General features: G+C 39.3%; 1 protein-coding gene across 3 annotated transcripts in view; it reads left to right on the top strand.

Moving 5' to 3' along the window:
- CDH20 (cadherin 20) overlaps positions 1 to 21,113 on the top strand; it is a 166,660-nt gene that overhangs the window by 88,512 nt on the left and 57,035 nt on the right. The window lies entirely within an intron of this gene.

Raw genomic sequence — 21,113 nt, 5'->3', positions numbered from 1 at the left:
CTCACTTAGCCAGTCTAAGTCTTGACTTCTCAGGCTTCTCATCCCAGTCCCAATCTCTTTGTCCAGCAAATCCTAGTTTCATCCCTCTGGACTCCTGCTTCCAGTCCCCTCACGCTCCCAGTCCGAGCCTCCTCACCCAGCTAGTCGCATTTCCACTGCTCCCAGCTTCTCATCCAATCTGTTTTTCTTCCTCACTCTTCTGTTCCCGTGCCCATTCCCCATCTCCATTGGCTCCCAATCCCCATCTCCCTCCTTGGGCTCCTCAGCCAATCCCTCGTTGGCTTTCTGTCCCAGTCTCTTTTCCCAGCCAGTCCCATTTCTCCTCCTGCACCCTAGTCCTCATCAGATCAGTCTCCTGTCCCACATCACCTCCTTCCCTTGGACCCACTGGTTCTCAGTTCCAGTTTCCTCACCGAGGCAGTTCCAATCTCCTCTTCCTGCTCTTTATTTGATCTCAATCTCTTCCATACCTCCCAATACCTCCCTAGGAATGCTGGAATTTCTCAGATCCAGACAACTGAACTTTTACCATAGAGGATATGCCAGCACATGCTTCTGCAGCATTTAGAGATTTAAGTCTGTTTTTTTGTGATATTTACTCATGGAATAGGACTCTGTTCAGTGTAAGTAATTGTAACCACCACCACCCCACTTTCCTTCCTGGGTTAGTCAGGAACAGGTAAAACTCACCTGTGTGCCTAAGTATCTAATGTTGTCTAAAGTAAAAGAGAGCCTGAGTATCCCAGTGGTGATGGATAGATGGGAATCCTCTATCAACCCCCCTGCTGCCGTCCTTTTACTTATAAAAAAAATTAATCTTAGCAGTGCCTCCACCTGACTGAATCCTGTACCCACTCACTGGCAGGATTGGGAGCCTCCAGGAATAAACCTGAGCTAATCTATGCAACTCTAACTCAAAATTACCAATTATAAACAATATACAATCAATATACTCTTAGATTAGAGTTAACACACCTTTACTTAACAATTTAGAAAAACATGATATAAAATTGCGATTAATTAGAATGTCGCAACCAATTTAAATCAGCAGAGGGCACTTCAACAAATCAATAAATAAATGCAGTTTACGGAAGTAAATTAAACTTAACCAAATTACACTGACACCATTTACCCCACCTTCAGTGTGCATTCCTCTGAATTTCAGAGTTCTGGACACTTGCTTGCATGGGCGTGCTTGAAGATCTTGAACCAGGGACAGTATTCTGCTGGTCCAGTAAAGCAGTCCAGCCAAGGCAACAAGGGGCAGAATGATTGGGATCACTCCAAGCTGCACAACCCCTTTGAAGGAGGAGGTTCCCTGAGGTTAGTCCAACCCAGCCCCGGGAGCAGCCAGTGCAGGGGAAAAGGAAGTCCTGTCCTTCCTCAGCCGATCCAGGAGTAGCAACTGGAGCCCCATGTAAGGTAGGAGCCCCCGGCCAGGGTGCCCCCAACCCTGCCCCCGGGCCCAGCACTTGGAGATTAAAGGGGCCCTGGGCTGGCTGGGACAGGGGGGGTAACAACAGCACCCTGGGTGGTCACCCACATCACACACCTGTAAGGCTAGCCCTTCCCCCTGCAAAAAGTATGACCTCACACTCATACTATGCCACCCTCACCTATGTTCTTCTGTTGGTGGTGGTGCTGTTGCCACCACAGCAGGGCGCTCGGCCAGCAGCCGCTGCTCTCCACTCTCTGGCTACCCAGCTCTGAAGGCAACACAAAAGTACAGGTGGCAATCTTGAGACTCCCTACACTCGACAGATTTTATGGGAGAGGCCAGATTTCACAGTCCGTGATGCATTTTTCACGGCCGTGAATTTGGTATGGCCCTATCAATAAGGCTATGCCAACTTTTCTCAGAACTCTTAGTCTCTTGGCTAGTGTCCTTTCCCTTGCAAGCATTTTCCTAAACAACAAAGGTGGTGGTTACTCACACTGCGTTCGCTGCAGGCCAACCTCAGTCAGTTCTGGGCACAGCAACAGTCTCTCTATCCTGGCTGCATTGTAGCCCACCAGCAGCCTCTGAGGCTCCCTGCTTGGTTAACCCCCCAGTAGTTACTCATCAGCAGCTTCTAGCTTTCTAGCAGCAGCTCCTAGCTTGAACAGAGCTCGTCAGGGCTGAATCCCCATTCTGGCACTTCTTGTGGAGAAGGTGGGGCCCACAGGATTCTAAAAATTAATACTTGCCACTCCAGCCTTGCATTAAACTCCCAAAATTACAGCTTTTCTCTGACCTTGGTAAACACTGCCACCATCCAAATACAAAAAAAACAAAACAAAAAAACAACCTTGGACCCAGGAAGGAACACTTGGGAATTCCTCCCTGTGGGGTACCCTCAAGCCCTTTCACCCACCCTGCCTATGGGGAATAGCTGAGGGGAGAAAAAACAAAAGGAAATTAGCTGTTGCTACCAAACAACATGCACAAGCCTCTTAGGACACCAAAAATCCAATCTTGTTCTTAAAAGTAAATTTTATTAAAAACAAAAAGGAAGAAAATACATCTTGAACTTAGGCTTTTGTTAGATTTTAAAAGAGCAACTCCAAAAATTAAGTACCCAAACTAGCTTTCTTGGGGGTTCAGCTTACAGGTTACAAGCAAACAAAAGCATCAGGGGTTGGCACAAAGGAGATCCACAACCCAAAATAAGAAATAAACCTGATTGTGTCTAACTAAACATTCCCTATCCAAATAATTGGAAGATACTTTTTCATACCTGGTTCAAACCTTGCACAGCATTCTTGCTTATAGCATTGCTGATCTGTGTCCCTGCAGCCCAGAGAACAACAGACAAAGGGAAAGTTTCTTTCCCAATTCTTAAAAGTTCTAGCCTTCCCATTGGCTCTTTTAGTCAGTGCCCACTTTTTTTTTTTTTTAACACCTCGGGGGACTTTTTAACCCTTTACAGGTAAAGCAAGTAGAGAACAGCTACCAAGAGGGATTTTACAGCTAACTGGCTGGCTGGGTGTCTGTGAAAGGGAGCTACCCACCCCTCCTTCATTTATCACAGAGCTCCACAAAGCAATCTCAGCTCCCCATGAAGGTGGAGCCCACCGCATGCTCAACCTGCGTCACCTCAAAGCAGAAGTCTTTCTCCTCCCCAAGGTATCATAGGAATTGTAGTCTCCAAGGCTGGATTGCAGCATTCAGGATCTTCCAAATTGGAACACCCGCAGTGTAGTTCAGAGATCTTGGGGTGCATACGTAAGGGTATTGGAACCTCACCCTTACCGACCTTCATTTTTTACTCTTCCAAAACAAAAAAGTTGAGTATGCAAAGCCTATCATTCTTACACGTTCCAGTTCAGTCTGTTTTTCTGACATGCTACATAAAATAGGAAAGACTTGTTTATTCATAACTATTTTACACAGCTTTAAATGGGTAGGTTCTTTACCTTTCAAGTTTTTTTTATTCTTTGTTGAATTAGAGAGATTATTTCAGAGTCCATTTGGTGCAACACCGCTTCAGCCATGAAAATAGCCTGCTCTACTACTGTTGTCCACAACATAATTCCACATTGGCTATATCCAATGTATTTTTACACTGTATTGTCACCAGTTAAAATTGGTCTTGTTCCTCAGTTCCTTCCATTTTCCAAATGAAAAGGGAAAGGTACAGATAAACCTCAGTTTAATTTGTTCTGGCAATTATTGGAAAGCTCCCACTGAGAGGGAAGCCACTGCCTATCAGTGCAGAATGACATACGGCCATACCCCAAACAAAAGGAGATCACGCTTTTCTGCAAGTGTATTCAGGCATGTATAGACATACTGACTGAGGTACCAGCCCATTCGAATCTTAATGGAGAAAAAAGAGATGAGAACCTAAAAAAAAGAAAAGAATAATCAAGTGAGAATGGAGACTGAAGGAATGAAAACAAATTGTGAATTGGTGAAGAGAGGGGGAAACTGTTTTGCCTGTCTAGGCCAGTAGATAACTACATTGCTGTTATATGTTGTTTTTTTAATATGCTGTTTTAGAGCTATCTGAATTATTCTGTTATTACAGATAAAGGTGACAGTAAGATTGATTTGGGAATGTGAATTGAAGTGTGTTTCGAGGTTGGGGTGCAAGCTATCTTTTTTCTCTTTCTCTTTTTGCTCTCTTTCAGCAAATCAAGACTCCACATTAATTCAACCCAAATTAACCTGTTAAGATAAAATATCTCTGAGATGCATTTTAAAAGATAATTCTTGCAAAATGAGTATGTAACTTTATTAAAAAACCAAAGTACTAGTCAAAAGGTGAAAGAAATAGGTTACATGATTATGAAGGAAGAGGCTATTTAAGAAATAGCTGAAATGGCAGTTCTTTTTAAATTACCATGTGGATGTTTTTAAAATGCCGTGAGAAGGGTAGCTTTTCTTTAATGCTTTTTCCTTATACTCTGCTCTTAAGCAAAAGGAAAGAAATATATTTGTAGAGAAAATCATTTTATGGTAGATTTCCCTGTTCCTGAATGAATTCCCACAACTTATCCATTTTAACAATACATAATGGTAATTGTTCCAGCCATGACATTCCATCTACTGTGGAAACAGTTGACAGGAAGAAATGTCAAAGTTATGTTAATGACATATTAGAAACAATTTACCACTACACTAATAACGTATATTTCAAAGGATAAGCAATCATGTGAATTGGGGTGGGGAGGGGGAAAAACCCAAACCTTGACTTTATTTTAAAAGAAATTGTAGGGCCTGAGCCATTGAATTCAGTAGAAAGATTCCCATCGACATCACTGGGTTTTGGATCAGACACATTGTGTATAAGGACTGTAACCTTTTTTGTTGTCCTCAGCAAAGAGCACTTAATAATGTACAAAACTAACAAAAACCTGCTTTCTCTCCACTGTTGGTGATTTCCATGGTAAATCACCAGGGAATGGTTCTTCTGACCCTCCATGCTCTAGGTATACAAGTTAAAAGGGAAAGTTTTAAAAAAAGTAAAACGCTTCCAGTTAGAAACACAAGCAGTAATCCCACTGAAATCAGTTCTTATCTCAATTAGTAGCCAGTTTGTTCAAGCAGTAACAGCCTCAGGCCATCTTAATAAACCAGTTCCTAACTGCTGGTAATGACAGATTTCTCAGGGACTATTACTTAATTAACAATAATTTGAAAGGGCAGTTCAGCTAAAATGATGCATGTATTTGGTGGTATATCTGAGCAATATCAAATTAAAAGGATTTGTAGAATGGTAGCATTTACTGTTATCTTTTGGTTTGTGTGTGTGGTGTGTGAGCTATTTCTACTTTCTTGAATGTGGGGCATAACAATGAAGTTTGTTCCCACTGTGTAGTTTGCACAATGCTTAATCATCACAATATGCCTTCTGAGTTTGTGTATTATGATTTTTAATTGGAAATGCTAACTTGATTAAAAAATAATAAGGCCCACCCTTTTCATCCTTTCTGCACCAGAATGAGCCAACTGTTTCCCCCAAGAGATGCATTATTCATTTCCAGCCACCGGAACATAAAATGTTTGCTATTGTTCCTACTGTCCACCCATCAGCATCTTCCTGGTGAATGGCTTCTGTACATCTCACCTCATGGATTATTAGATTCATTCAGATACTAGTGCTTTTGCTGAGAGGGAGGGAAAATCTTCAGACTAAGCCTACTCTGATTGGTTTGTGACAATGTCTTCTGCCTGAAAGATGCTGGACTCTAAAATACAAATGAAACTTTCTTCTTTGAGATGGGTTGTGTTATAGAGAGGGAAGAACTGCTGAGGGGCCGATCATACACACTGAAGTGCACAAGAATCAGGCAATGTATAAACTGAACTGCAGCAGTAAGTGACAAGACAACAGAAAAAATGCAAACATAGTGACATTTTTACAAGAAAAAGGAAGGTATATTATAATTTTCCTGTGTTATTCATAATGGTTTTGTTTCTTCTCACTGAATAAAATATATAGATACCAATCCTATATTGTTAAAACAATTATTAGGCAACTGCTAAATATAGTGATAGGTAGCTGTATAAAAGGTTTAGGAATAATTTTATTATTTGTTATTCAAAGTTTATATAACCCAGGTCTTAGTTTTAAAATATTACATTGTTTAAGAAGCATAAATACATGAAAACATTGTATGTGATTTGCAAAACACATGTAATTGAAAAGTTGATTTGTAAAATGGGTATTAAGTGCTACAAATTTATGTTTGCTTTCAGATAATTCTTGTTCAAAGGACTAATCCGCATGTCTCAACTGTCTAGCCAATGTTTATACTTGGAAGTAGATTAGGATGGCACTTGTACAAAACATTGACTTCTACGGTGGATTAAGATTGGTTGCAATGACACAGAATTTCTCCTTTATTTCTTTTGAGTTTAAAGATTTCTTTAGTTTACAACATCAAGGGCATCCTTCTAAATAGATATCTGTGTAGTAATTTTATTTTAGAACATGCCATATTAATCAGATTGATATGGTATTGTGTCAGAAACAGCACATGTTGTTTTGAAATGTGCCTTGTGGCAAAACAAGTGAGGAATATATAACAATATATGTATTTATTTGAAGAGAAAGAAGAGTTACAATGAATGAAGCTCTGTTATGCTGAGTGTTGGACAGACACTACATCTGTTCTTGAAATACAGAATGAATGTTACAACAGAAATCAAAAGTTGTATTCTTCTTGACATATTTTTTTTCTAATTCATAATGCTTTCTTTTCCTAGCTTAATTCAGTGCTTCTGCTGTGTAGCAAAAAAGTTTATAAACTATCACTACACTGAGATTCATGATGTGTGTGGATTTTCACTAAAGGAAAACTCCACTGTTTTTTAACAAAGGCTGTAGAGTTAGTTAAATATGTATTAAAAATATTCAAAAATTATACATGCCAACTAAGGATTATCACTGGAGGTTCCTAGTTTTTGTTTTTTGTTGTTTTTTTTTTGCAGGGGATAGCTGTTATCTGGAAGGACAAAGGGCAAAGAGCATTACTGGCCCCTGTCCTGTGCACCTGATCAGTTTTGGCCAACTCTTCAGCTTCACAACAGGTCATACTCCACACATGAAACAGTGGCTAGCTGTTTCAGAGAGGAACTTTTGAGGCCTGATAAGCTCCTGGCTATGGAGTCTTATGTGCACTAGATCAAAGTGATTCTTGTAGTGGAAGGATTTTCACTGTGATTCTTATTAAGTTATTCATAGTTATTCAGAGTCTCCATCCACTTTTGCCCCTGCAGTAACTGAAACCCATAGCCCTTCAAAGTCTGGGGAGAACCTCAGAACAGTTTGTACAGTGATGTGGGTGATGCAGCTTGGGCTTCCACTCATGGCTCTATGACTCTTCAAGCTTCCTCTCAGCCAGCTGAACTTTCAACATAGTCTCTGACCAAATGTCTGGAGCAGCTCAGTAGTGCAAGAGGCAGTTTTGGCGCAATGGGCTAAGCACAGGAAAAAGTAAGGGACACCTATATTCTAGTCCCAACCTTCAGTCTGATGGCCTTAGTCCCTTTATGCTTGGGTCTCTTCATCTATGAAATGGAGCATTCTCCTATCTCTCATATAGCAAGCCACCAGTCTTCTTATTTAAATCCCCTTTAAAAACACGCTTCTTCAGTGATGCTTAGAATAACTGAGTCAATCATATTCATTGTCTTTATCGTCTATATTTACTCATAAACCAGCAGCAACCCTCTTTAATAATTTAAAATGTAATATTTTCTGAGGTTCCTCACTTATTATATCACTTATATACAATGCCTACTGTATTCATCCTTCTGCCTTATATGTCCTTTTCATAAAGTATGTGTGTATGTGAGCTACATGTGCATTGCATTTGTCCTTCCTTTTGTCTACAGATGATGTATATTCATGCACATCATATTTGCTAGGTAGAATGGACACATGCTTTACCACATAATCCAGATTAGGTTCTTTTTATGTTAACAGCAATGTTAGTCATGAAAAGAAACCCAATACTCTTAGATTTATACAAGCGGAGATCATTCTGTCATTTTTAAAAAATGGAGTCTTCCCTTAAATTGTATTTTTGCTTGATGGCCCAAGAGCAGCAGGTAAGTCCTTTTCCTGAAAGATTTCTAGAAAGAATGTTTTGGGCAGAAGAGGGGCAGGAGATGAACAGCATGCCTTTTGACAGATGATACTAGGCACTTATATCGAAGCTTTCATCTCAAAGGATTTCAAAGTGTTTGTTTGAAACAGTATACGAACCAAATTTTCAAAAGTGCCTTTAGTCTCTGCATGCCCAATTTTGTGCCTGCAATCATTTGTAGGCACAATTTTGTTGGCACAATTAATTGTGGGCCCAAGTGATAGACTTTAGATATTTAACTCTCTAATCTGCATTTACAAATAGCATTTACAACCTGCAAAACGTGTAGCAACATGACAGAATTTAAACATTTGCCACTGTCATTTGCAATGCAACTGATTGTGAGTCAAACCCGGATGACTTTATTCACATGATTATTCCTACTGAAGTCAATTGGACTACACAAATGAATAATACAAGCAAGATTTTTCCCCAAAAGTACAAAATCAGAGGCCAGGTTGAAGCCATTTTTGAAAATGTGGTCTTATATGTATAAGAATCACTTCACCAAGTACTAAAACAGAGCCATCTCTAAGGTTAAGTGCAGTAGATATTTTACAATGCAGAGCAACACTACACCACTATATAGGTCAGGCAGCGTAGAAAAATGTCTCACAATCATTTGAAACTGCAGGTTGATTTAAGTAGACAGACTAACTAACCAAGCTTGTAGATAAGTAACCAAAACCTAACACCTTTACTCTTGCAAAAAGTGGCAAGGATTCTTTAGAGTACAAACAGGCAGGATCTCAGTTTTACATCTTGTCTGAATGATGCCAAAAAGGAATTCCTCATTATATCTATATGATGTTGTAAAGCAAGTTGTGATTGAGTCACTTGCAATCAAACTTTGTTTACTGGGAATAGATTGTACATAATAGAATGGGCCAGCTAATTGTTTTCACTAGATATATCAACATGAACCTGTGCTGTGAGGCAGAACATGAGAAAGATTTTGTTTTGTTTTTCTTGTGTTTTCATACCAGGGATTTGAAAGGTAACATAGGGGTAGGCTTACTTGCATATAGGTGTGGGGAGTAGTGCATGGTTAGCAGTTTTATCTCAGTCTTCAATAAGGTATTAATCAGCACATGCAGAAGCAGAAACCGTTTCTGAATAAATACTGAATCACTGCACTAAAGATGGCCATTTTGTTGATTTAATGTGATAACTCACTGAGGTTAGACAGATTACAGCATGGTATGTATCACAATGAGCCATACACTAGAATCACTTAGGGGTATGACCCATTAGATGAAGTGATAATCCTAAAGAATGGTATTTAAGCATATTTATACTGTTCAATGACTTGGTTAATCAGCTCAACTATTGCTATCATGTGAAAAGGGAACCTCTTGGGCAATCAACACACAGATCTACTGCATGCTTGCATTTCAGCCTTAACCATAAAGTGCAGCAATTACAAATAAACTTCTATTCACCTGTTCACAGCGGGAAAGTATATTTTTTGAAAGGCCAGTAAAATATCAGTTTTTCTTCATTATCATTAGTCATCATGGTAAAGAGTGTGCAAGCTGGTTGTTTTTTGTCTCCTCTCATAAATGTTAACCACATTTGACAAGGATAGTTCATTCTTTATGCTAATCCTGATAGGTTCTCAGGTAAGCCAATACAATAAAAACAACTCTCAACAAATATGGATTCAGCATAACCAAAGAGGAAAACTAACAAATGACTGAGGAAATACTAAACAAAATGGGAAGTAAAGCTATTAATGAAAGGGAGTGAAGACTATTAGAATCACGGGGTTTCAATATGATGAGAGGGTACAAAAACCAGGGCTATTTAGTTTGCAAAGAAGAGTGAGGGTATGATCCCTAAAATACTTCCATTCATTTTCACTGGCCATTGAATCAGGCTCTTAGTGGAGACTAGACTAAGAGGTCAAAATTACTTACAATATAATAAAAATTGATCAGTCCTTCTTTTTACCCTGTTCCCAAAAGATTAAGTTAAATGGCTGTTCAGAAGGAAATACATGGTGTACTGTCAACTTGTGAATTCATTGCCACTGGATTTCAGTGAGCCGATAGTGTGGGCCAAATAATTTTCAAGCTAAGAAATGGGAATCAAAATTCATGCATAGGTGCATAAACTGATAAGGAATTTTTCCCACCACTTACAACATTTCACAACTGCATAGGCACACTATATCTTTTTAAAAGTATTATTAAATGTTGACTACATGTAAAACAGTATAATAAAACTTACCACAAAGACCATCACTGGTATATATCCTCCATTGCCATAATGGTACTTCAGAAGCCAATTATTATCAAGTAATATCCCACAAAAGAGAAACAAACAAAAATGACATCAAGGCTGATGCTTCATCTTTACCTGGAAGTAAAGCTTGATTCAGTAACAATCTTGCAGTCAATATTTACAACTTTACACATGCTGTTCCTGCAATTCTTATACTGTACATTATTCTGAGAGTCTCTAACCTAATGTCTATACACTCTCAAATAAATCCCGCTTTCCCTTCATTTTTTACATCTTCTTTTGGTAGGATGCCAAATTAGAAGTCCATTCTATTTCCACTTGGAAAGCACCGTCCTTCCAATTTCTTGATATAATCCTCTTTGCCACCATTAATCTTGGCTAATCTGTATCCAAGTATCTTTTGTCAAAATTTCATTCACTTCTGAACTACCAAAGTGTGCTGAGAGGGAAAGGGAGAACTTACTTTGAAGCATCAGTTATTGACAACTTCCAAAGGCAGGATACCATACTAAACAGATCAGTGACCTTGTCTGATAGGAGTACGCCTATGGTCCTTAAAGGTACAAGACCTGTGAGTAGAAAAAATTTTAAAAGGCAAAATTATAAGGAAGAAAAAATTAGTGAACAAAGCATAAATATAGTAGCTTGTAAAGAAGCATCTTTTTTGCTGCAGTGGATACGCAAATGGGCTAGCAAGGAAGATACAGTGGAGAGGAATACAGTGAGTGAGGATGTATTTCATAGAATCATAGGACTGGAGGGGACCACAATAAGTCATCTAGTCCAGTCCCCAGTTTTGCTTTTCTTTAAGTCTTTAAGTTCTTTTTCTTTTAAGTATTTTCTTGGCCAGGTTGTTTTTTGACAATGTATGTGGAGTCCTGAGAAGGATTTCCAAATATAAACTGGGTATCTTGAAAGAGTTACTGACACCTTAGCATGTAGAAATTGTAAGCTATCCGTATCCCTCCATATTCGTGCTGTTCTAGTCAGGCACCTTAGTAGTTCTGACAGTGTCTCAGTTCCAGTTTCTTATCTGCGGGGAAAACCATTAAAGATTTGGGGTTTAGGCCTTGCCAGTATTTGGAATTACCCTCGAGTGGTCAATGGTAGCCAACAACTGGGGTAACTGCACTGAGCAAGTCCCAAGCATAGATAAAGAAAGCCATGCTTTGTACTGATTGAATTCATTCCCCTTTCAAGTCCATGCTGGGGTTTGCACTGATATATATTAACCAGTTGCTAGCCATCAGTGGCTGAATTCCTAGTATATACACAAGGCCCGAGACATTAGAAGGCTATGAAGTGTCTCAAGTCTGTCATGATCATAATAATAATTATTTATATGTAGATAGTCTGTCAGGATGACATATACTATTAACAAAAAATAGACATATTCAAATGCAGCCATCTCTCAGATGGAAGGCAGCAACCAACTGGGTCACAACCAAACTGCACAACGGTTTTGGCCACGCATACTGTAGCAAACTCCTACTCCGAGCACACAGATCCTAGGGTTCTGAAGTCTCTTCTGAAAGACCCACATATAATAAACTGCATGGTCTTCAGTTTTCCCGAAAGTGATGGAGGCCCAAGGCAACCTTGATATTATTTATTACTATAAATAGCAAAGACTGCTGTGCCTTAAAGAAATCCAGATGAATGAACTTGAAAATAAGTCAGCTATAGGAATATGGCATATTGTGGGTGGTTTGTGAAGGTGGGAATGGAGTCCCAATACCAGATTATGAAGGACAATAAGAATGGACAATGGCATCCTCTTCTTGAAGTGTATTACTGGTGTATGTCACATTCAGGGAGACCAATTAGGTAGTACCACACACACTTCCTGTGGAGATTTTAACAATTGAGTCTGGGGAACAAAATCTAAAGTTTGATGTGAAAATCATCTGAGATTGGTTTTTTTCAAGGTTTAGGAATGTTATTTTTGCTGAATTAGAACAGTTCTGGGAAGAATGAGGTCAGTATGTCTTTATTCCTTGTTGCTTTATTCTTTTAACCTGAAAAATTTCTGTGAAGGCCATGCACTCATATTTTGTATTCCCAGAGGCACTTTGAAGCTTGGAGATAAGAACAAGGTTGATAGCACTATAGCACCTCAGATAGTTATACATACTGTAAGACTCTATTTCTTGCGCTGGTTTGATTTCATAGACAGTAGCCTGACATTGGCTCAAAAATGTTCTTCAGCTTGTTGGTTAACAGTATTTCTTCATGCTTGGTATTGGAGTTGAGGCAATCAGCAAGGTCAGGGCCAGATAACATAGATGTCAGTATTAGCCTGCAGTACAAATGTCAGATCCAAGAAAGTTTTTAAATTAGGATGAGGGTTTCCAAATCTTGCAATACTGATAGCCACATGGGCAGCTACCCCGTAGCTTGGTGGCTATACCTGTCCTACTTTGTAAGTGGGCATGTTTTAATTTAAAAAAAGTTAGTGCATGTACATGACTGTATGTTTAATAAATGTATCTTGACAGATGGCTAGAAAATACTTGTTGTTTGAAACAAAAATCTGCTGGTGATCATCTTTGTCTTCACCCTGCAGCTGTTCGGAGATGGTGGCTTTGGGTCAATTTTTAGGACGTTACATTTATCCTTGGACTGGATTTCTGGCATACTGGGATTAGGAGCATACTATGTATCTTGTAAAACCCACCTTTTAGAATTAACATGTGTTTTTCAAATCCATATGTTCTCGCTCTCACCTGGAGTTTTGAGTTTGTCGTATGCACGCCAAAATGCCACTTGGAATTTCAAGCTAACTGGCAAAACTCAATGGTATTGTAATGAAACTAGAAAGTTCTCTCACCTCCAAGAGACTCCCTTTCCCCCTTCTTTCAGACCTCTTCTGAACACCTCCAACCCAACCTTCTCATATCATTGCTGGCAGCCAGGCAGCCTGATCTCCACATCTGTTGTTTGCCGATAAGCTGACAGGTGTAGCTTCCAATCTCTGTGGCACTTTCTGGGGAACAAGCAGCCTCTTCACCCCTCCATATGGCAGCAGTGGAATGAGAAAGACTCCATCTCTCACTGTTGGGTGGAGCTTTACCACATTCTGGGTCTGAAGCACCCAGAATGCAATTCCTGATAAATAGGGGGAATGCTTCAGTTACCCTAGTTACCACGCAGTGTCGGCTGGGAAATCTCAAATTCAAGGCACTATCCATTTGTGGAACTGGAGCTGTTTTGAACACACTGCTGCTGAATGAAGGAGCAGGCAGGTCACCTGCTCAAAACCCAGCAGTTGTTTGTGGATGTAGAAAACAGGTTATAATTGATCTCACAGCAAATGAAAGAGCTAGCCAGCTGACTGAGCCCTAAATACATTAAGAGGGGGCAGGGAAGCAGGGAGATCACAGGCTGCTAGGTTTCTCCCTACACAGAAGAGTGCAGCACACAAAAGGTCCTGGGTCAGTTGCAGGAAGAGAGTGGGAAGTCATGCTGAGGGGAGAAGGGATGCTTGGGTGGGTCCTCTTGAAAGTTTACAGAGACCTCTAGTCTAGCTTTATAAAGCTCTAGATCAGGTTCACAAAACATCTCTTGGTGTTGGCTTGCCAATCTGGGCAAGAGGTTTATGGGAATCCATCATGAAACCTGGATTCAAATTTATTCTGAAGTCTTGCACTGCCTTAATTATAGGGGCATTGGTTTTTTTTTATATTTTTGGGGTTTTCAAATATACTAAGCACTGGCCTAACTTTGCTCCCATTGGTGTTGACTTTAGAGGAAGCATTTCAGCCAGCATTGAGCATTTTTGAAAAGCCCATCTTTATTTATTATAGCATGTCATTGTCAATTACCTCTCATTTAGTAAAAATTTTGGAGTAGATCCTCAGTAGGTGTAAGTCATTGGCATACCTCCATTTGGAAATGTTTACCTTGTGATTGTCTGTAAATTTCCTTCTTGGTATGTTTATGGTCCTGTAAGCATTCCACTGGGATTTATATGATGGGACTCCCTCTGTCATTCTGCAGGAGTTCTTCATTCTGCGGGCATTCCATAGTTTTGAAGGACTTCAAATCTTGAGTAAAATGAGTTCCCTGATGTGTCCTAAGAGAGATGGTTGACTGGTCTGTGGATGTAACTTTGTGACATTGCTCCGTATTCTGAGTTAATGCTTAAGCACCATATGGTGCATTGTCAAGTTTCATTGTATTTATCGAGATCTTAATAAAAAGGGGGGAAAAACAAGGGCAGGGGGAGAAAAAGAAAAGCACATTTTCAGTCCCAGTCTATTTCCCAAACTAACAAATGTCTTGGGAATTTGTTGTTTAATATCAACTTGCACAATGTGTAGCAATAATCCCCAACAGTAGCATTAGGCTAGAACAGGGATCAGCGCAGGCAACTCTGTAAACACCCCAGCTCCCTTTTGGTAATGATGAGCATGGGGTGCAGCCATTTATTCCCTTGTTCAGTAAGAGCTTCTGTGGAGCTAGCACATAAATATTACAAGACAGCGTTACAAACAACTAAGGGGACAGACTTGAAAGTAGGCTGGGAAAGAATAAAAAAAGTAATCCATTTACTCTTACCCCGCAGCCTGTGTTTTAAATATCACAGGAAATTTAAGGAACCAAACAAACAGCTCACTTCGAGCACATTTTGCACTCAAGTTTAATTTCTTCCTACTGTGTTCATTACCAAGCTGTTTGGTTTCTTTAGGCTGAATGGTGGGTGGGTGGGTGGGTGGCGGTAACCTTTAAAGAGAGTCATTACACATGGAAATCAATTTCAACTAATGTAGTCTTAATACAGGATAAGTGCTACTGAAAACAATTTCTGCGTGTATATGTAAAAAAAAATCGCTTGTGTGTGTGTATTTATTCCTATAAAGAGAGAGAGAGAGAATATAAATGTGACTGTATCCCTCTTCCCCCACCTTTTCTGTGTCACTTGTCTTCTAAGGCCGCCATTCTGCAAACAAATTACCTTGGCTCAGCCCCTGTGCCCATTGAAGTCAGGAGGACTCTACAGGTGCAAGGGTCAATCCACCCAGATTCAGCTGAAAGATCAGGCCTGCAAAGACTTATACATGTGATTAATTTTATTCATGTAAGAAGTCCCATTGCCTTCAGTGAGCTCACCCCCAATGCAGTCAATGACCATACTTACGTGCATAAAGTTAAACAGTGTGTAAATCTTTTCAGAATTTGGGCTTTAGATAATGAGATCTTGGTGCACTGAATTTTCATATATACATGTTTGTAAAGTGCCTAATACAATGCACCTAGCCCTGACTGAGTACTCTGGGTGCCGATATCATCATTATATAATACAAACCATATTTGTATTCTTTCTTTGGAAGTACCATTGTCCACAGAAATAACATAGCTGGTTCATTTATAAGACTTGTGACAAGTTTATTCCTACAAATATTTCTCTCCCTTTTCATCTTCGCCTGAAACAGATATTGAATAAGGAGTAGTTTAACTAAAGCATAAATGTAAATTTTAAAAAGATGGGAGTTTTACATCAGCTCCTACATAGAACACACATTAATTTTCAATTGTAGAATGTGAGTTACGAGAGTTGTTTCAAACATGGTGGAGAATGTATAATTGTGCCCCTGTTGTATGGAATGATTAAAGAGATGTAGACCACCAGTTGCACAGGGTTCAAAAAGGGCTTCACAGGTTCTAATGATGCCAAAAGTCATATTTGTAACAGTTTGGTAAAAATAATAAAAAGACTTTCCCACAATGTGTCTGAGGCAGGAGTAGGAGAAGAAGGTAGCCTAGATAACTGAACTGGCAACCAGATATCCATCACAAAAAGACAAGCAAAAAAGGAGTTTGTCAAGCACTTTGGGTCAGAGATCTAAGCTGTTCTGATGTAGACAAGTTCATTACCATGGGGGAGTCCGCTGTGGATAACAAATTGGGTTCTAAGACACACTTTTAAATTGCATCATTTATTTCTTACTTGACAAATAAAATACTCTTTGAGGTAGGGTTACCACCTTTGAAATGCGCAAAAAAAAAAAAAGCTTCCCCCCAAACCCCAAAAAGGCAAGCCCACTGCAAACCCAACCCCCAATTACATGGCAACTCCACAAACCCACCCCCCTTCAACAGCCACTTATGGTATCTAAATAACACATACAGATAAGATAGATAACATTGCCTGTCTCAAGTGACTCAAACCCTCTCTCACATGCACGGGCGGGTTCCCTTGCATGTTGGTGGGCAGACAGCTGCTGTACCTTCAACAGTTTTGATCTGTTATCGCTTAAACTGCGGAAGTGGGAACACTGCAGCATCTTTAGCTGGACACAAACTTTTAACATTAGATATCCCAGTGTAGTGTGATAATAATGCCAGATTAAGTTATTTTTCTGGCACCTGGCAAATCTATTTTAAAAAAAAACAACAAAAAACAAAAACGGCCAACCCAGTCAAATGCTGGCCAGGTGGTAACCCTCCTCTGAGACAAATCCTGCTCATTATGCTCATGCAAACAAACAGTCTCACTGGCTTTAATGGGGCTCTTCACATGAGCAAAGAAAGCAGGATTTAACCCTTTATTCTGTTTTTAAATTTTTTAAGCAACAAAATCCTGACTAGACCAGTGTCATTTTCTGTTATATATTCCACGTGGAAAGCAGAATAGCCGTCATTTCCATCTTTTCAGATGTTTAAGCCTCTTGAGGACTCTTACATGAGTCCATAAAACAATTTGCATTAAGGGAAGAAAATATTAAGGACCTTACTACATGAGTAATTTCACTGATTTCACTTGAGCTACTCACATAGCAAGGTACTACTCAGCATGAGACTTGATGGCATTTGATCCTAAAGTTGTGTTATCAGTCACTGACATGTCAGACATTTAATAAAAAAACAAAACAAAAACCCCACAACCTTAGGTACATGTGTGCTAGATTTCATAGTGTTGTGTAGTCCACCCTGTAACCTCACAAACAATATTTGAGAAGTGCCTCTCACAGCACCAGAGTTAAGGAGTTGGTTTTGGATTTGAAGCAGGGATTCAATCACTTTGCTATATATGAAGAATATAATATATCCTCCCCAAAATTACACTTGCTCTTTGGGCACAAATAATTTTTTTGAAAATTTACAAGTAAATCCAATAATTTGTTTGAGTTAAAATTACTTTAAAAAATTATCTTTAGAAATGTATCACCTAAAGTCCATATTTTTGTCCCAAATTATCTTAGTAATGGAATAACACAAACTTTGCATATAGTTAAACTCATTAAAATCTAGTATGTAGGCTACGTTGAAAGTTGTTTTTTCTAAGGATTAGTGATCATCATTTACCATTTTTCTTCATAGCTGAGAATTTCTCCTTCAGCAGAGACTAACAGGTAATTTTTCTTCAACAGAGAATTCTAAGAACTTACATCTTTAAAAATACCTGTCATCTCCCATTGTTCTCAGTGGGATTGGAGCTACAGCTGCCCTTCACAAAGGTGCCATGTTTCAAAATGACTACTGCCTCCCATTGTTCCCAGGAGGAGTGAAGTCAAAATACCCTCAGCTAAGATGGTGATGACAGCATAAAGAGCCACTGAGTCAGTGGAAGGTGCCTTGAGGAAAAAGAATTTGGGGGGGGACCAAAAAAAACCCCTGTGTCTTTAAAAATCAGTTTAATTTAATCTGGAACTACAAACACTTATGTACTAATCATAATTATAGGTTTATTCTCTGGCATCACTACGGGGCAGAGTTAACATCATTTGGGTGCCTTACCATGCATTTCTGTACCATAACATGTTTAGATTTCTTTTAAGTAACTTGTAACTATCCCCAAAATCAAGCATTAAAAATAGAAGAAATTCAAACATCCCTATAATGTTACTTGTGCAGAACCCAGCCTCACTCACTGTGCATCTTCACCAAATTCACTAAGAGCTTGATCCAAATTCCAGTTAATTTAATGTAAAGGCTGCCCTATATGTAGCACTATGTAAATGGTTAGCTATGTGATTGGTAATTAATTACTTAAAATTCTAAAAAAATGAAAAACAAAACATTCCAATATACTGCACAGGCAATAAATACAATTTCCAAAGACATATCATTATATAATTCATAATACAAAACTAGGAGACTCAAAAGCACCTCTTCTCAGTGGTGTGTATTTTGCTGCCAAATTTCAACATTCTAATAGAGCCGTTTTGTTGTTAGTGCTGGTATATATATATATAAAAAAAAGAAATAGCAAGAAAGTTGTTGGCCAAGTATATTCTCCCTTATGGTTACTTTTAACCTTAACACCTGATTAGATGCATCATCACAATGAGACAAAGTCAGTGGAGTGCCATGTACCCTAATGGTGCTACATAATAGCTGGACTGTTGTTGCTTAAACGAAATAATAATTACTAATAATTCTTGCAGAGACTAAGAGAGGAAAATTTCAGCCAAATTTGCAAAGTTTGGGAAAGTTGTGAGCTATTGAAAAGCCTGGGATTAGAATGGGAAAGCTTACACAGCTGTTAGCATTTACTTCTGCTCCTAGTATAATGCTCTAGTCTGTCCAGAGTGGGATGGCATAACATTTAGAAACACATTCCAGTTAGTCAAGACATTAATTTACATTCATTCTGCCTAATGGCAAAATTTCTGATGATAGTATTACTATTCTGAAAGGGATTTTTGACTGTATCCTAAATGTTCTCTGTGATATGGCTGTTGGGGGCCATAGAAAATGCATGTTCTGTGGAGATGCACATTTTCAAAAGGAGTTTCTAATGGAACTTGAAGGCAAAGCCCAATGATGTTTGAGTGAAAAGCAGTATTAGTACAGAAAGCATGGCAGTATGAATTTCACTGCTTCCCCCTTTCATTTTCCTGTTGCTTTCTGCTGGTACACATATAGGCAGATATAGGGGAAGAATTACTGTGATCAGATTCCCTGCACTAATCCCCCATAGCTGCTTCAGCTTCAATTTTATGACATTATGTAACTGTGCTCTGGTACTGCTTTGGCTGACTGCAGTCAACCCTTGCCAGGTTTACTTAGTGCTAGGAGGAAACTGGCAGTGTTGGATTTGGATGGTTAGATGGTTTCTGAGATCACCTACAAACACAATTCTAATTATAATGGGAATCTATTCAGTATGTCAGGGCAATAATGTATGATTTGTTTTCTTTATAGCTATAAACATACCTATTTGTGCTGTTGTGAAGTAAATGGGATCACAGGCAAATAAAATTTCAAGCAGAAACTTTGATGACTCATAGTCCAGGTTCCTGCTCATTATGGGTAGAAGATGAGTTCTTATAAACACTGGGGCAGGGCTGTGCAATGTACACAAAATATAATTCTGAAACAACAATTTTCTTTAGCAAATCCCCCACCTTGGATCTTAAAATCTTCAAAGGCACTTTCTCTTTCTATGGGCCTTATCAGTCTCTACTCTCACAAAACTGTTAGATTGAATAGTGTTGTGCTATCTGTGCTCAACTAAGGGCCCCAGGGGTCAGACAGATGTACCCCATACACATAAAATGAAGTAGACTGCAGCCACCTGACTTCCCAAGCCACAGATGAGCACTGCATGTTGGGATTAGAGGTTCCCATGGGCCACAGCACCTTATTAGAAACTAGGCAACTGCAGCTCCATTGTAGAATTCTCTGGGCCATATATGTACTGCAAGCTGCACTTCAGCTGCCTCTCACATAGAGTTCCCATCTTCTCTATATCATAGTAGGCATACACACACTATTTTGACCCTTTTGGGGTATGTTGCCTAGAAGGGGCCTGTTGTATTTGGACCCAGCAGAAAAGGAGCTAGACAGAGAGGGAGCTTATACAAACACAGTTTGTCTGCTCTGCTTGCTTTATTTTTCTGACAGCAAAACTGAAACAAACATGAAAGTGAGGCTTTGCACTGGGGAGTGGGAAGTGCTCTAACATGTAGAAGGACAGGACATCACATTACATTCCTCCACACTACTTTAAAAAAAAACTTTACAAAAGCATATACATTGTCATTTATATGGCTAACATGAGACACTGTATAACCTAACTAAAAATTGAGGGGTGGACTACCACAGACCCTTAAATTGCAAGGGATCATTCTGACCTGGAATAGCAACTCGCTAATTAAACAATTTATCAGTTCAGGTGCAGAACTGGTTTTCGCACTCTCTTGGGATAATAGGGCAACTGGGGGGTGGCAGTGTCCTGAACAGGAACAGTCTGTTGTAAGGAATCAACTAGATCTAGTATGGAATCAACTGGATCTGACATCAAAGTTTCTCGCAACAAGTCATCAAAATTATGAGTTGTCATGGAAAGAGGTTCAATCAGAGGAACACAGTCCTACTGGAATATCCCTGGACTCCAGTTCTAGTTGAGGCTGCAACTGGTTCATATTTCATTTCCATAACATACCATCAGATGTTTTGTTTGAGGTAAAACTAAATCCCTTGCATTTTACAAATTCTCCAAGTACCCCTTTCACTCCAGAACTGTAGTTACGAATCCACACTAAGTTTCTGACTTGAAAAGAATGTTGCCAAGTCTCACATCATCGTTCAGTTTGCATAGCTTTAGATTTGGCTACATGTGAGGCAACATCAGGACATAACAGATCCCTACAGGTATGCAAAGATCACTTCAAGAAAAGTGTTGTAAGTGACTCCTAGGTAGTAGCATGTTGTATGTTCCTGTAAACAAGCCAGAAATTGTCTAATTTCTCCTGATGACTCAAAATAGACTTGTTAGTTCTTAAGGTGTGCTTAAGTGTTAGTACAAAGCATTCCACTAGTCTGTTTGTAGCAGGGTG

Source organism: Lepidochelys olivacea, assembly GCF_965140295.1.
Source record: "Lepidochelys olivacea isolate rLepOli2 genome assembly, chromosome: 2".
Taxonomy (NCBI): Eukaryota; Metazoa; Chordata; order Testudines; family Cheloniidae; genus Lepidochelys; species Lepidochelys olivacea.
The sequence above is the reverse complement of the archived record's forward strand: the minus strand, read 5'-3'. Positions and strand labels throughout refer to the sequence as shown.